Source organism: Magnolia sinica, chromosome 19 (assembly GCF_029962835.1).
Source record: "Magnolia sinica isolate HGM2019 chromosome 19, MsV1, whole genome shotgun sequence".
NCBI classification, from domain to species: Eukaryota; Viridiplantae; Streptophyta; class Magnoliopsida; order Magnoliales; family Magnoliaceae; genus Magnolia; species Magnolia sinica.
In genome coordinates this window covers 17360335-17377827 of record NC_080591.1, presented here as the reverse complement: position 1 = coordinate 17377827, position 17493 = coordinate 17360335, and positions in this window count along the sequence as shown.

Sequence of the window (17493 nt, the reverse complement as noted above, 5' to 3'; positions counted from 1 at the left end):
AACCCCTGGCTTGATGTCCATATGTCCTGTATTTTTAGAAAAAATCATGCATGAGGGCGTACTCACCCCTGCTGGTTGTAAATAATCTCGTAAAGTACGTGGCGGGGGTGCTTGATGCACCTCATTCTCATCCTGAATGTCCTCCACCCTAGGTTGGGGTAGAAGAGGTTGGTTTTTAGCCATCACTTCAATTAACTCAAGGGATTTCAAGTGGTGTTTAAGTCCTACGATGGATAGTTAACCCCTCAACCAATCCTCCTTCAGTCAAGAGACGTCGAGTGTTGTCACGGGCCCACTTGGGCATGAAACACTCGCAGCCCTCAATCAAATTCGAAACCTAATCCTAAGAAAGGAAAAGAAAATCTAAAAAGGAAGAGAGGGTTGGAAAGAAGTTACCAAATAGGAGTCCCTAAGTTAAAAACCTGCAAAATAAAACAAAATAAGTTAGATTCTAAAAAGAGAAGAAATTTCCTTAAAAAGAAAGATAGCAGTAAACTGATTTCTAAAAGAAAGAATTCCTAAAAGAAAGTGAAATTTTCTAAAATAAATTAGGAAAGTCCTAAATTAGAAAGTAAGTTATTAAAAGGGATATGAAAAATAGAAAGTAGAGAAAGATCTTACCGAATTAGAAATTTCTATCTTAAAAGCCTACAAAATAGGAAAGTTAGTTTATAAACAAAAATTCTACAAGTAGAAATTTTCTAAAAATAAATTAGGAAACAAAGTTAGATTCTAAAAGAGTTAGAATTAGAAAGTTACTAAAAATAAAAATAAAAAGTTAGTTTCTAAAAAGGAAAGTTCCAGAATTAGAAAGTTTCTAAAATAGAAAATCTAAAGAGTTAAAATTAGAAAGTTTCTAAAAATAAAATAAAGGAAAGATGAGTTAGTTTCTAAAATTAGAAAGAGTTTCTAAAACGGAAAATAACTAACCTAGTTTCTAAAAACAAAAGAGGAAAGTTTCTAAAAACAAACTATTTCGTAAAAATAGAAAAAGTAGAGGAATTAGAAAGGGATTACCAATTTTGAAGTTTATGTCAGGATCCTACAAAACAGGAAAACAAGTTAGTTCTAGAAATTAAATAAAAATCTAAAACTAAAGTCAGTAAAATCTTAATCTTCAACTAATCCTAAAACTAGTTAATTTTAGGAAAACGTAATCGTCATTCCCTAGAAACGGCGCCAAAAACTTGTTCACTCCCCAAGTATAGGGTTGTGATGTAGTAATAAACTCGGTGAGACCGAGGTCAAATCCCAAGGGACTGAAACCTGTACGTTATCTGAAACTAGGTAGAATTAGAACTAGACTACAACGGAATTTAAATTAATTATAATTTGAGAAGTAATGGTGAAATATTAATGTAAAACTTAAGAGAAATCAGAGATAAGAAACTAGGGATTCAGAGGATCCACTTGTAGAGATCAGGGAGATCTTTATGCCTACTTCAAAAATCATGGAACTTAAACTGAACTTCCTCTGATATAATTTTTAAAGAGATGAAAGGTATATGAATTAGAATGGATTTCATCACCAAACCATGCCCAGGAGACAAAGTTAACAACAGAATTAAACTAATTACCAACCAATCAGATGATTATGAAGGTTAGGAAGGATACCGCCATCCAACCATGCCTAGGAGACGATGACAAACAACAGGGCTTCCTGACATCATAATCAAAATAAGGAAAAAGAAATACTCAAAGCCATTGTAAACCCATTATAATTTCAGTCACAACAGGCCATTAAAAACTACAAATATTCTCATAATAAAATTAAATCAAAAATCCCTTCAATCTAAACAAAAGGCACACGCATACAATCTCCCATCACTCTCCAAGCTTCACCTCTTAGCCCTAGCTAAGAGGTTTAGCCTAGAATAGACATGATGAGGCTTAGACCTCTAAACAATTTCATAGGCAAAATAAGAAAGAAATAAAAGGAGAAGTAGCCTCCAAACCGCCTTCTCCGTCTTCTCTTTTCTGCACCTCCGACCCCCCAGCCCCCTCTCCACGTATCTCCCTTTCTTCTTTATAACAGTCTAGAGGCGGTGGATAATGCAATTCTCATCAGCTCAGAAAACCTGCGTTCGACTCGCGTTTGGCACCAATAGCCGACCTATTTTCGGGATCTGGTCCGTGCAGTCTCCTTGAGCATGGTCGGTCCCACCTTAGGAATAATTTGGACAGTCCAGATGGACGGACCGATCCCTTCCAAGATCCTGTAACAGCCCGGATCATCCGGGTTTCTCCGGACGTGCGTAACGCGTAAGGAATCCGAAACGGATCCTTCCGGCGTCAGTGGGGCCCATGAACAGCGTCGGTGGGGAGATCTAGTCCATTAATTAGCTTCCTCTCGAAAAATCGGTCGGACATGACCTATTTTGGATCAGCTTCTTGGTGGCCCATGGATGATTTCATTCCACCGTCCGTCTTCCTTTTGGATGTTTGCGATCCCATCCTCCTTGTTTCCTCAAAAATCGTCACCTATGACTTGGTGAGCAGGACTGTACGAATCTGTTAAATGGTTTGGATTGTCCATATGGACAATGGACGGGGCCCACAACATCAACCGACGTTGGTGCGGATCTTCGCTGTAACGGCAGTTGCCGTTTTGCGCAAGGAGTCGGTCAATACCGACTTTGACCGGGTTTCTCCATCCGGTGCACATTGAGTGCACGTATACTCTCTATACACACGATGCTCATGGGCCACCATCATAATGGTCGTGAGAAATACGTTCCATCCATGTCTTTTCTCATATCATCTAATGGATAAATCCCGAGTTTGAAGCATATCTGAATATCAGGTGGGCCTCAGATCAGTAATTCATAGGCTGATCTGACCGTTGGACCACTTCCACAGGTATCCAACTACTGAAATTTGACGTGTACGGCTTATTTAAGGTCTTTAGGCCATATGTGAAGTTTCGAGCCAAACGGATGGTGGGAACCCTGTGATCTTGCATTCTGGACCAATTTCGGGCCACTTGAGCTTCAGTTCCTCGATTTCTCGGATCTCTGACGTGTAAATCCATTGATCTTGGGCCCCTGGGGTCCGTCCCTTGCCTTGGTGATTCTGAAGTGCTAAATCCATTCTTTTAATACCATTTTCCAGTCCAAGCTCCTAAATACACCTTGCATCAAAAACACGATTAAGGCAGGGCGTTAAGCGGTATCATGCTCGTAAATCCAGGTAATAACTGGGGTCTGATATGAAATATTTGACCCTCAACCGTTGTACAATCACGAATATAATCTTTCTGATTTTCTCTTAATTGACAACTCATTGATTGATTAGCTGACAACTCATTGATTAATTTGACAACTCACGCCAACTCATCCAAATCTTCAATGCGCAACTTGTTTAGTGAGTTATAGAAATCCTTGCTTGATACGGCCTTTGTAAGAATATTTGCCAGTTGGTCTTCGGACTTCACGAATGGAAACCGAATTATTTTAGCTTCGAGATTCTCTTTGATAAAGTGTCTGTCAACCTCCACGTGTTTGGTACGATCATGCTGGATCGGATTGTGAGCAATGGCGATAGCTGCCTTGTTATCACAAAAGAAGTCCATCTTGGATGTAGGAGCAAACCCAATTTCAGTTAGAAGTCTTTTGAGCCACAGGAGTTCACAAAGTCCTTTAACCATTCCATGGAACTCTGATTCAGCACTTGATAATGCCACCACTTTTTGCTTCTTACTTCTCCATGTAACAAGATTCCCTCCAACAAACATGAAGTATCCTGAGGTGGATCTTCTATCTGTGGTATTCCCTACCCAATCTGCATCTGTGTAACCATTAACTCTGAGATGGTTATTTTTCGAAAACATAAGCCTTTTTCCCAGAGAGGATTTCAAGTATCGTAAAATCCAGATCACTGCCTCCATATGATCCTTACTAGGTTGATGCATGAATTGACTTACTACACTCACTGCGTAGGCAATATCTAGATGAGTATGAGAGAGGTAAATAAGTTTACCAACTAATCTCTGGTATCTTCCTTTGTCCGTTGGTATTTGGTTTGGATATTCTCCGAGCTTGTGGTTCTAAATGATTGGAGTGTCTGCTGGCTTACAATCCAACATTCCAACCTCACATAGCAAGTCTAACATGTCAAATTTTAGACAACTTACGCCAACAGGAAGTAGATTAAGGCTTCTCGTTCGCAAGACTTCTCTCCCTCTACTCTTTTGGATTTTTTGGAGGAATTTCTTATAGATCTTCCTTTTAAATAGAGGAAAAGCCTTGAATCTAGAAGATTCCAGCAAGATTTTATAAATTTTGCCAAAAAATTATAATTCCTAAAGTGTGGGAAATCAATCCATTAATCTATCCCTCTACCAAGAATGCTTTTACTAACTAGGCTAAGTGCTTGTTTTGTTAATAAATAAAAATTAAGTTATTAATTTATTTAATTAGGGTCTCATGTGGGTCACGAAAATCAGGGTCATTACATTTAATGCCCTAAGTTAGTGTACATATGTGACATTTGACGTAACGATTACAATAAGCCCATTGAAATATATAATTTAGTAAAATATGAGGAAATTATGAGACCTAAGTGGGCAACAAAAGTGGGCCTAATAATTTTGAAATGTTGAAGTAATGCCTCTATCTTCAAAAGTGGGCTCCCACCATTACACTCCATAACTTTAAGATCAAGTTGAGTTAATCACGAGGCGCGTGGGCCACAAATATTTATTGTATGTGGGCTTCTTGTAATCTTTTGTTTTTCTTTTTTATTGTTCTAACCATGGATTGGTATAGCCAACTCCAATTAGTTGGGATAAGGTTATAATTATGATGATTTTCTGACCATTCATTTTCAATAATTCATGTGTGGCCTACAAACATAGCATGGATTCATGTCAAATATATCTTATTGTATGTGATGGAGAACTAATTTTTACAGTTTCCACTCTCATGCTCTTGATCAAATGGTTAAGATCTTCGAAGCAAAGTTGATTTCTTGTTACAAACAATCCATGGTAGGGCCCATACTGCATCATATCAAATTGTTTTTAGTAGAGTTTGGCCCATACTGTGTCATATCATATTTGGTCTCATTTAGGCCCACGAGGTATACATTAGAGCAATATTTTTCCTTTTTTAAATGATAGCCCCAAGGTACAAGTCATGAAGTAGCCCCTTCACAATCCAAATGCAAGCCCGCAAGCTCAAAGAATATATAACACAAATAGAAATTATCTAAATAAAATAAAGCCAAAGAACTCATCATGTGGAACACAACATTTAGACCCTCTATGAAAAAATCAGCCCATTCCAAACCTTAGGTGGGTCACACATCATGCAAAACAAATGAATGACCACAAAAATTTATTTTTACAGTCAGTAACACATCATGCAAAACAAACGTATGGCCATAGAAAATTGAGTAAGAATAACGCACAAAACCATCCAAGTCGACTTGACACTGAGTCAGTTACTCAAAATGTCCAAAAGTTTGTAGAAGGGGGATATGGATTCTATAAAAAATCTCTGCCATTATAAGGAACAACACAACACAACTGAGAGCAAGATATTGAGAGAGAGAGGGAGGGAGAGAGAGAGAGAGAGAGAGAGTTGACTCGAATTGAGTTGAATTGAGTCACGGTTTGGGTTGTTCTGAAACCTTGCTGGATGGATCAATAAGGAAAAAAGAGATAGAAGGACAAAGAAAGGTAGAGGAGTAAGAGGAAAGAAAAGAGCAAGAGAAGAACCAAGTTGATCACTGAGTCAACTTAGCGAGTTAACCGGCCAAGTTTCATTCGAGTCAAGTGGGGTTCAGATTAAGCCAGGTGTATTATTGTTGGAAACACCCCTGGTGTGCAACCAAAAGCCTGTTGGAGTTGTGGAATGTTGAGTTTTGTGTCGTGTTGCACCATTTTGTAACTAAATCATAGTGAATCATGTTGAAGTCGAGTTGACTCGATGTCGATTTCGAGTTCAGCCTTGTTGGAATCCTTAGCGAGGAAGCTACCTAGTTGAATCATTTAACATTCAGAACACATTAAATTGCTTCTAATGAATTAAGACTCGAAGACTTCAAAAATTGGTATATGAAATTCTAATTCTAGAATTCTGACACCATCAGAACTGTGTAGAATCTTTGGATACAGAAATTTAATTGTACAAAATCAATTTGACACCTTTAGAAAGCCATTGATTTTGCCTGATTACCCTGATCTTATATTAAATCATGTGATTTATAAATCATAGGCCACGATCTAAGTAAACCATCACTGATCAAACTAAGTAATTGAATCAGAATGGAGATTCACTGAAGAACCTACTTAACCAATGGATTAGATCTTGATTTCCCTAAGTCCAGGAGTCGAATTAACTAAATTATCCTTGTGACAAGAGAACCATCCTGATTCAATTAAATGCCCCTAAACAGTAAAATAAATGTACCTTGTAAGTTACATCTCATGCCTAACAATGTACGTTATAAACCTACTACCTAGATTTACAAAATTTTATTCCTGAAAACACCTTAAATGCGACCAAAATGCCCAAATAAGTTTTAGACCGTTCGTTGGTGGTTTGACGATCACAAAACTATAGGAACATGTTCGCTTTAGTGGGATTGATCTTCTACATATTTTCGATGTTCGAGATAGTACTCCAGATCAAGTAACTTAGATCAGGACCCATGAGTATGAGTTGTGTGAGCCGCCTTAGTTTTTCAAGAAAACCTATATATAGGAAATTCATTTGGGCTTTCGGTTTAGAATTAAGAAATTTGAGATTTTCTTAGGGTTTTTCTTAAGTTTTTTGCTAGAATTCATTAATTTTATCGTTGTTTCTCCAATCCAATCATAGCTTATTAGTGATCAAAGGTGAGTCTATGTCATGCACTTGATTTGGGAAACCAAAATCATGTTTTCTTTGTTCTAATTGACTTTTATTAAATTTTATGTAGGATTTTAGGGTTTTCTCGAGATTATATATCTTAATCATTATTAGTGCATGGAATCAGATCCTAAGGTGTGAACTATTTTCTCAAGTTATCTTTTATCAGCTTATGATGGTTTTAACTGATGAATTTTATGTTTTGATTAAAATTATATGTATTCAAATTCTAGAATTATTATGTGGCTATAATTTATATGCTATGTGTGTTAGGTTGATGACACGTTTCTTGAGTTGTATGTAATTAGTATTCTAAAATTGGGTGTTTAGCACACCAAGTGTTTGGTTAAATGCCTAAGTAAGAATTTTATTTGAATATTGTTAATTTATGCTTATGAACATAATTGGAATATTAGGAATTCATGTTACTTTGGATTAGTATTTGAAAGTAGTTGAAATTGTGGACCGCCTTCATTAGGTTTAGATGTCATGAACTTGTTTGATCGATTGAGATAGAAAACGACTGACCGACTTTAGCTTTTGGGCTACTTGTAGTCTACTTTACATCCAAAGTCGGTCTAGTTAATGTTCACTTAATCCACCAAAATAGTCCAATTCAATGATAATCATCATTCTGTGAATGTTGCCGAACATCCTTTGGAATCCAGGGTACCATGATTACCATTAATATATAGTCACTATTCTTAGCCTTCTGTAACTATGATTCAACAAGCTACTCATTACAACTCATAGGTTAGGCATGGTGGTATAGGACATTATGGCTGTGTTGTCTTTAATTTGTATATGTGGGTGAGCCTTGCGGTGAGTCTTAAGCACTGATGGGGGTGACGAGCCACCATCATTGATTAGGTGATGACCCAAAATTGTATTGATTTAAAAATAGTGTGCTCGCGGTAGTGACCCTCTTGGTTGCCATGTAAATTCTTGGATTCAAATAAATCCATGACTTATGTCATCTTGAGGTGATCACGTAAATCATCAGCAATTCCATTTTCATTTATGATGATATTGGACACCGGGTGACGAACCCTGAATGGATTAAGGATCCCTAGTGCCAAGCTATGTGGTTCTTGTGTACTTGAATTTTGAAACAATTGTGGTAATCTAGCTTCTCCAATACTGCTTCTTGAACACAAATTAATAAAGGCATAGAAATCATGCAGCCATGTACATGAGTGTATTGCATGCTTGGCTGTTTAATGAGAACTCAACCCCTATAACTCAACCCCTACCATAGTGTGAAAGACTAGAGAGCCCCACGTTAAAAGTTTCTGAAACTTACATGCATTAATCAAGTAGTTTGGAAACTTGTTTGCTATTTTGTGCTTCTTTACCTGAACTTGACTATGTTGATATTACGTATAACTTTGGGAATAGTAACATCGAGTTAGCTATTCACTCCCACCTGGGATGGTGTTTTAAAATACCAACCAAATCTCATGTATGCAAGTGTTACCAAGACCGTTGTGATTGATAACTAAAAAGTAAGAATAAATTGGTAAGCCTCTACTTCAGAGTTTTCGTTGGAACACTTTCAGACTTTCACACATGTTAAACACGCACTTTGAGACCCCAACTAAGTGGATTTAGATAGTTCTTTATGAATGACCGAATAAATGTTATCGTGAATATTGGTAACACCACTATACTTTCATAGTTATATGTACTGTTTAGTTTAATTTTTCATTGATGATTTGATGTCATTAGATTTAGCCATTAAACTGTATTTCTACATGCATTAGTGACACTCAGGAATTTGGGGATCGTGGATGTACCCGACCCTTGAGTTTCGAGGTATTACAGCACTATGCGTGGAGAGGAAGTCACAGCCTTGGGCTCTCTGCCCCAACTGGCAAATGTAGCATCTTCAGCATGGTCAGCCACAGGAGAGGCCTGCACCACTCCATTTTCCACAGTAGGGGAAGATGATATATCTCCTTCTACAATAGGCGTCGAGGTCAGGGAAAGCTTCTCAACAAGTGCTGGAGTGGTTTCGCCAATAGGCATGGTCGGCATCGATTCCTTGTACTTATTCGCGCTAAGGACCGACGAGATCTCATTCATAGAAGCCTAGGGCCTAGCCTCAATTAGGGTAACGACTACCCAATGATCAGAGTAAGGAGTCAACTCGAATGTCTCGAAAATCGAAAATCTTGATCAGAGTAAGGATCAACTGTCAACCATGCGGATGCCAATCGACCATGCGGTCCAGTGGCCATGTTCTTCCATTAAATTTCGCCTTGTACATGGTCCACGTTTTGTCTCCTCAACAACAGGAGATATCTGCAGGACAGACGGAGTAGTACCTAGCCAAATTCATTGACATAAAGTCCTCATCACGAGCAAGCAACGGCCATTGCGTGCTAAAGCCTTGACTTTATAGCATAAATAATCATAAGCTTTTGAAGCAAGCTTCAAAACGTATGCACACGCTAAGGTCTTCCTCTTCTTTATTCTCCACAACTGATATTTTAAGAGAAAAGATGGAGTAATATAAAGGGGCATAGTATTTTAGGAAAAGCGAAACAAGACAAAAGCCCAATATGTTAATTAGCTTTGGAAGGAGCAAGAGTAATTGGGCTTGTGAATGGTCGGATGACTGGAACACATGGTTAAGCAGCAAGGGCTTCGACTGCCATTCTCTCTCAGATGATAACCCCATTTAAAGGATGATTGACCACATTCAACCCCTTTCTAACAGAGGACTCGGCCATCAGTAGCTTTTTCTTATCAATACCCCCACATGGAGTGCCTTATGCTTGACCGGTCTAATCCCTATCGGATGGCTACTTGGAGTGGTTGGGTTGTGCGAAGCTTGGGAAGCATCAACAGGGCCACCAAGAGATGAACATGTCGTTGTTACAGGAAAATCGAGCTACAAAAACTCCTTGAGAAGTGGATCTTACCCTAGCAGCAGGGACCATAGTGCCAACGATAGCCCCACGACTGGCCAAAACGATAGTTTTCCATGGGTTAAGGATTTTGGGGCTTAACAAGAAAAATGTGCATTAAGTTGGCCACTTAGAAAAGTAAATATTGAGTCGGGCACAACAAACAAGCGAAGCGATATGGAAGCTGGAAAGACCAACTTGTTGGAAGTTCCCTCAAATTCCTCCTGAATCAAATGTAGTTCATCCTAATGGTGGAGAATCCCCCTTAAAAGTGATAATACATTCATCAAGGCATAAGAAGGCAAAACAGGAATAGCTTCGACTAAACCAAATTGGTACTCATGTAAAGCAGCCAGATATAACTCAACACCGGTCTTAACAATAAGGTTGTGGACTGAAAACGCCCCATTGTTTAGGAGATCTTGAAAAATCAGAAAGTTATCCCACAATTAGTGCAACATCTCTAAGGTGACAGAATTGAAAGGACCATGTTGAATGCACCTAAACCAATCTGCACCGTGAGTCATTTCGAAGAAGGGAAAGAAGTACTTGTCGAAGAGTTTCTTCATATTAATGAAAAAGAATTGTAAGTGATCTTGGAATAATCATTCTTCGATCAAATAGTAGGTCAATCGGTGATATCCATAAGTGGGAGACCGAGGAGGCATTTCTTTAGAAATGGCGAAGGTGCCATAACTGAAGGAGCCACAAGGGGCCCCCACAATGATGAAGGTTCCTGGACACCAAGCTGTGGAGAGTGCAGTAAAGGAGGGAAGTGACAAAAGGAGCAAAAGCCAGATGACGGCCGATAGCCAGTGACTTAGCTAGATCATTGTATTCCTTGGTCATTTGGCCGACTGGGACACAGAAAATGAAGTAACACAACCATATCAGTAAAAAAGCACAGTTTTCCTGATGTGACACGAGGCCTTGTGTCATTTCCTCTTATAGTAGGAAGTATACCGGATATTGGCCCACTGGTTATGGAAGGAAGGAGAGGACCTCGAGCTTGATGGTTCGACGTACTCACCTAAGGTAGGAAGGCTTGCGAGCACACTAACATTAAGAACGGTAGGGCTCATGAACCCTCATGGAAAATGGAAGCAATTCGTAAAAAAGCTCTAAAAGCAAACAACTGTTGCAAGCAAGGTATGATGCATGGCTATCTCCATTCAAAAAACTAGATACAGTTACAAAATCCCAACGATTCTCTAATGGTCGCCGAATACAAACTCGACACGATTTAGCCAAATGATGCAGTCCGGAGTAGGACAAGGCCTTAATTGATTATGGGAACTAATAGGATTCCATCGAGACTATTTTAGCAAAAGGGCTCATAAAAGAAGTCTCTCTTGGAGGTATAAAGGTAAGAAAGAGAGTAGAGAAGAAAAATCCATAGTTTGAGTAGGGGAGAAGATTGGACTGAGAAGATATTGATCCAGTTGGCCGACCTCACAACGAGTAAGGGTGTCCAGAAGGACGAAGTCGGCCAACTGCTCGATAATATTAATAGGATTGATTAACTCAGGGGTTGGAACATCCATGGCAGCTGACTCAGACTTAGGTTGGGAATTTCTAAAAGAAGGAGTCATGAAGTAAGATGAATGGAGAAGAAAGAATGAAGTTGGTCGAAGGAGAGAAAAGTGAAGAAATGATTGAGATAGAAACGTAACCATATAAAAGTAAAATAAAACATTGGGCTTCACATCTGCAATAAAAAGTTGACAATTATGCTAAGAGAATTCTTACGCTCACATTAACTTGCACGACGGTCAAGTGCAAACCTCATGTTGCCACACATCACACGTCAGAATGATCATCGAAACCCAAACATCAAACGTCCCATCGCATCTCTTGATACAAAGGGGTGTGGGGGTGCATTGTTTACACCCATACTTTCAACGCCCTAACGTGGGCTGATGGAAAGCTGCCACGTGTTGACACTATAGGTTTGGTACTCACGAAAATCATAGTCACACTCGAAGATATGTTAAATGGATATTCCTTCAACGATACACATTTTGTTATTAATGTGATGGCACAAACCCTTACTCATACATTTAAGGGAGCGAATTGTCGCATGCCACGTGGCCACTATTAAACGAGCCAATTAATGACGCAGCATGCCTAGCATGTTTATAAAAGACTAACCAAGAGAACGTATCCTATCATATATATGGCGATGATACACTCGGAGAGGTCGTCTCTCACAGTCATTACAAAATGAGAGATCTTCTTAGAGACATTTGGAGAGTCTGTGATATTCAAGAAAGTTTTGAATGTCTAAGATCTTTTCTATATCCAAGGAAATCCGTCTATGGTTTAGACTTGTAACACCCCGGGTTTTCAGGGGCCCTATAGGAACTCGGCTCCCGAATTCCCAAGTGTTACGGGTGCCCTAATGGGCTTCAGATTTTAATTACATTTGGATGATCTCATAAACAATGGAGAGTTTAGTAAGGCATGAAGCATAAGTAAGTCATAAAGCAGTATCAAGTGCCACTAAATATAAAAATATCTAAACTACAAATTCAAAATCATCTAAATAGGGAACTAGTCCCACCCATACATGACCCAAAGTGACTAGAGCCCTGGCCCATACCTCGCGGTAGCCCAAACTCAAACTAGAAGGATTCACCGAAAGTCTGGAAGTAAGGAAGCTCCTCTTCCTCATCCATGCTCACCCCACTCAGCTTATCGAGTTCTGCCTCACCTGCATCTAATGACGTGTCTGGTTGGTGTTTTAAAACACCGTCCCAGAGTAGGAGTGAGTAGCTAACTTAGTGGGTGTCATTAGCCATAAGTTACATCAAATAACAATTCCATGATGAATTTAATGAAAAGCATAAATTCATAAATCACTAACTAGTCTTTGTTAATGCGTATGCATGAGTTATGTATGATGCATGACCTCACCCACAACACTCCCTCGAGCGACTTCGTCTCACGGTCGCGCATGACCAACACTCCCTCATTGCGACCTCAACTGCCGAGTCGCCAAATCCTAGCTAATGCGATTCATGAATAATGTTAACCGAGTATTTAATTAATTCTGTTCATCTAGTAGATTGGGGAAACTGGTACACCCCAACGATATCAATGCCCTCATCCATTTGGGAGGCCAAAACCCATCAACGTACGAGGCTAAGACCACGCGATCCTTGATCCCATCGGAGTCTTCACCCCCGATTACAAGCACGTGAGGAGTACTGAGAAGCGGGATTGCTCGCGGTCACTACTGGGAGGCTTGTCACCCTAACGTTGGGCAATAGCTAGGACACAGTGTCCCATTCCACCATGCCCGGCTCACGAGACTGTGGATTAGTTTTCAGCTGTTGTCAGTGGGCGTCAATGGGCGAGGGGTGTTCCAGGTTCCAAACAGGCGTGAGTAAACATTGTTAACAAGCATGGTTGGTCAATCGGTGGACTAGACTGCCCAAGTTCAGGCGAGCACGTAACGCACGACATCGGGTGTAAGCAACCCATGTAGTCCCACTACTGTCGCCCATTCGTGTTCGCCCAAATCAGTCAGTCTGGTCACAGGGCGGTCCAACCAATAGGTCCACCCTCATAATTTTCAATTTCTGACCAACCTAGAGAATGTGTTGTATTTAATATCACTTCTAAGTGGCTAAGGATTCATCTTTAAGTACAAATGGAATTATGCGTATAATAAATTAAGCATAAAATTTCAAGATATTAAGATAAATGCAACTACTCTTAACAGCATAAGTTAATTGTGTGTGCATGTGGTGCCGAATTTCCTAAGAGGCAAAGGATAACACATCACTCATGGTATAAAATCCAACAAGAAATAAGGCAATCATACATGCTACAAAGAAGATCAAGCAAAAATCGAAGGTGAAATGAACATGCAACACCAATTTCATTCCCAAACAAATTGAAGATAATCAAACATCAATTTATCATCGCATGCGTGTTGGGTAGACCTAGGATTGGTTCCTAGTTAGATTTTCTCTAAATTACTCACGCACATCAATCTAACATCCACAATCATTGAATTTATCGTAAAATTGGTACTTGGCCACCTAAGGATAATGGTCCGCACCTATAGGTCGCCGAGGGCTTATGGAATCATCTTAGGGGTGTAAGACTTGCGGTAGGGTTTGCCGAGGTCCTGAGTCAAATGCAGCTGCATGTTAGGATACATGCAAGGGCCTAGCTTACAAAACACATATATGGAGAAGAATGGTGATTACCTGAGAATCTTACTCTTGTGGTGGTGGATGCAAGGTTCCTATGGTTAGGGATTTTGAGGAAAATCACAAATTCCTATACAAACACCAAGAATTATATGAGATTCATGTAATCCATTTTAGAAAGAACTTAAGTTAGGAAGTAGGTTTGTTTCTTACCTCCAAATCGCAAATGGGGTGGATTCGGCGGAGGAAAGTGATCGATGTTAGGGCTTTGATTGGAGGAAATCGATGAAGGGAAGCACTAAAGCTTCCCCACCCTACTCTCACTCTTCTTCTCTTCTTTTTTCTCCTTCTCTTTCTCTCTTTCTCTCCCTTGGAGGATGTAAATTAGTATGGAGAGATGGGCTGCCCAAATGAGGCCCTTATATAGTGCAAGATTTAGTGTAAATGGCCTCAATGGTTGGGTTTTACTATGTTAGCCCTATGAGAGGGTTTTTATAACCTCTAGGGCCCATTATGGGGTGTACATGTCGATATATACCGTACGATAGTTAGCCCTAATGATGATTTACGTATGGATATGATCAGCCCGCCATTTGGATGTGTCAATCAACGGATATGATTAGAAGTCTGTTTAACGGTCACTGATAGTCGATCGGGGCCGCGGCTATACGAATATGAGTAGGGAAATATCATTAATCGGTACTCCAATTTTGGTTGTGGATTGACGGTCCAAAAGCTACAACTTCACGAAAGAGCGGAATGTCTATTTCACTTAAGTTTCATATTTCGGCTAGGGGATTCGCGCGTTACAAGCACTTAGCTTTTGGCCCAAGTTGAGCCGTTTTGGATACTACCCAGGTCCTACTCCCACGATGGACGTCGAGCCCAGTAAGACGAGCATTATTCTATAGTTTTGAAACTAGTGGCCCACTAATGTGCGGTCTAGAGCTCACTACCAAAAAAAGGGGCAAAGGCTACGGATTCAGTCCGTAGCTAGTCCGTAACACGACCGTCGTTGTAGGTGCCATAACGATAGGTCTGGAACCTAGGTCTATGGCTACGGATTTAATCCGTAGCAATTATATCTGTAGCAAAAAACTTAAACAGCTATGGATATTATTTGTAGCTGAAAGTCCGTAGCAATAGGCCAAAATTTAAAAGGCTACACTTGTCTGATTATTGGCTACGGATTTAATCCGTAGCTATATGTTAAATAACTACAGATATAATCCATAGCAATTATATCTGTAGCAAAAACTTCAAACAGCTACAGATATTATTTGTAGCTGAAAGTCCGTAGCAATATGCCAAAATTAAAAAGGCTACACCTGTCTGACTAGTGGCTACGGTCAGTATCCGTAGCTATTTTGTACATTGAAAAATTAAATCACCTGTTCATTCAATTACCACCTGTTCATTCAATTACCACCTGTACAATCATTCATTCATTCAATTACAATTACAATTACAATCCTTCATTCAATTAATTACAATTACAATCAATTACAGTTACAATTACAATAATGCTGAAAATATAAATCTTTGGCTTCATTAGAGAAATGTGCTCGACTTCACCCTGAAATTTCAGCAGCTTCGTATATTCCATCATCCTACAAACAGTCATGTCATTCATAAATTAGAATGCCCATTGGAGAAAAGAAAGACAGTGAAAGAAGTGCATCACGTATAACCACTTTTTTTTCTTAATGAATTAAAAAAAAAACTCAAAGAGGAATGAAATTGACACAAAAGAAATGGTCCACCATATGATTATAGGTTTAGGTTTGGTTTAGGTTTAGGTTACGGTTAGGCTATAGGTTATAATTAAGTTTAGGTTATAGGTTAAGGTTTTTGTTTAGGTTTAGGTTAAGGTTTAGGTTATAAGTTATAGCTTTTGGAAACTTGATTATAGGTTAAGGTTTAGGTTTAGGAAATCGGGTTCGGGTTCGGGATCGGGTTTAGGTTTGGGTTTTCAAGTTTAGTTTAGGTTAGGGAGTTGAGATTAGGATTAGGTGTAGGTTTGGGTTTAAAGATTTGAGAATATATTTAGGTTTTAAGTTTAGGTTTAAGTTAAAGGTTTTATGAAAGGTTTTAAGTTTAGGTTAGGTTTATGTTTAGGTTTAGGTTTAGGTTATAAGTTATAGGTTATAGCTTTAGGGAATTGAGAATGGGTTATGGTTTAGGGAAAGGTTAGGTTTAGGTAATAGGTTTTGGGATTTGGGAATAGTTTTAGGTTATAAGTATAGGTTTAGGTTAAGTTATAGGTTAAGGTTTAGGGATTTGAGTTTAGGCTATAGGTTTAGGTTTAGGTATAGGTTGAGGTTTAGGGAATTGAGTTTAGCTTATAGGTTTAGGTAATAGGTTTTGGGATTTGGGAATAGTTTTAGGTTATAAGTATAGATTTAAGTTAGGTTATAGGTTAAGGTTTAGGGATTTGAGTTTAGGTTATAGGATTAGGTTTAGGTTTAGGTTTAGGGATTTGAGTTTAAGTTATAGGTTTAGGTTTAGATTTTATGTTTAGGTTTAGGTTTATGTTTGGGTTTTGGGATTTGAGAATGGGTTCGGGTTTAGGTTATAGGTTTTGGTTTCGGTTTAGGTTATATGTTTTGGGATTTGAGAATGGGTTCGGGTTTAGGTTATAAGTTTTGGTTTTGGTTTAGGTTTAGGTTATAGGTTTTTGGATTTGAGAATGGGTTATGGTTTAGGTTTAGGAAATCGGGTTCAGGTTCGGGATTGGGTTTAAGTTTGGGTTTTCAAGTTTAGGTTTAGGTTTAGGTTAGGGAGTTGAGATTAGGATTAGGTATAGGTTTAGGTTTAGGGAATTGAGTTTAAGTTATAGGTTTAGGGAGATGTTAGGTTTAGGTAATAGGTTTTGGGATTTGGGAATAGTTTTAGGTTATAAGTATAGGTTTATGTTAGGTTATAGGTTAAGGTTTAGGGATTTGAGTTTAGGTTATAGGATTAGGTTACGGTTTAGGTTTAGGTTATAGGTTTTGGGATTTGAGAATGGGTTCGGGTTTAGGTTATAGGTTTTGGTTTTGGTTTTGGTTTTGGTTACAGGTTTTAGTTTAGGTTATAGGTTTTTGAATTTGAGAATGGGTTCGAGTTTAGGTTATAGGTTATGGTTTTGGTTTAGGTTATAGGTTTTGATTTAGGTTATAGGTTATAGGTTTATGTTAAGGTTTAGGTTTAGATTAAAGGTTTTGGGATTTGAGAATGAGTTCATGTCTAGGTTATAGGTTTTGGTTTTGGTTTTGGTTTAGGTTATAGGTTTTGGGATTTAAGAATGGGTTCGGGCTTATAGGTTTTGGTTTAGGTTATATGTTTAGGTTTAGGCTATAGGTTTTCGTTTTGGTCTAGGTTTAGGTTATAGGTTTTGGTTTAGGTTATAGGTTATATGTTTTGATTTAGGTTATAGGTTATAGGTTTAGGTTTTAGGTTTTGGTTGTGGTTTTGATTTAGGTTATAGGTTATAGGTTTAAGTTAAGGTTTTAGGGAAAGGTAATACGTTTTGACTTAGATTATAGGTTATAGGTTTAGGTTTTAGGTTTTGATTTATATTAT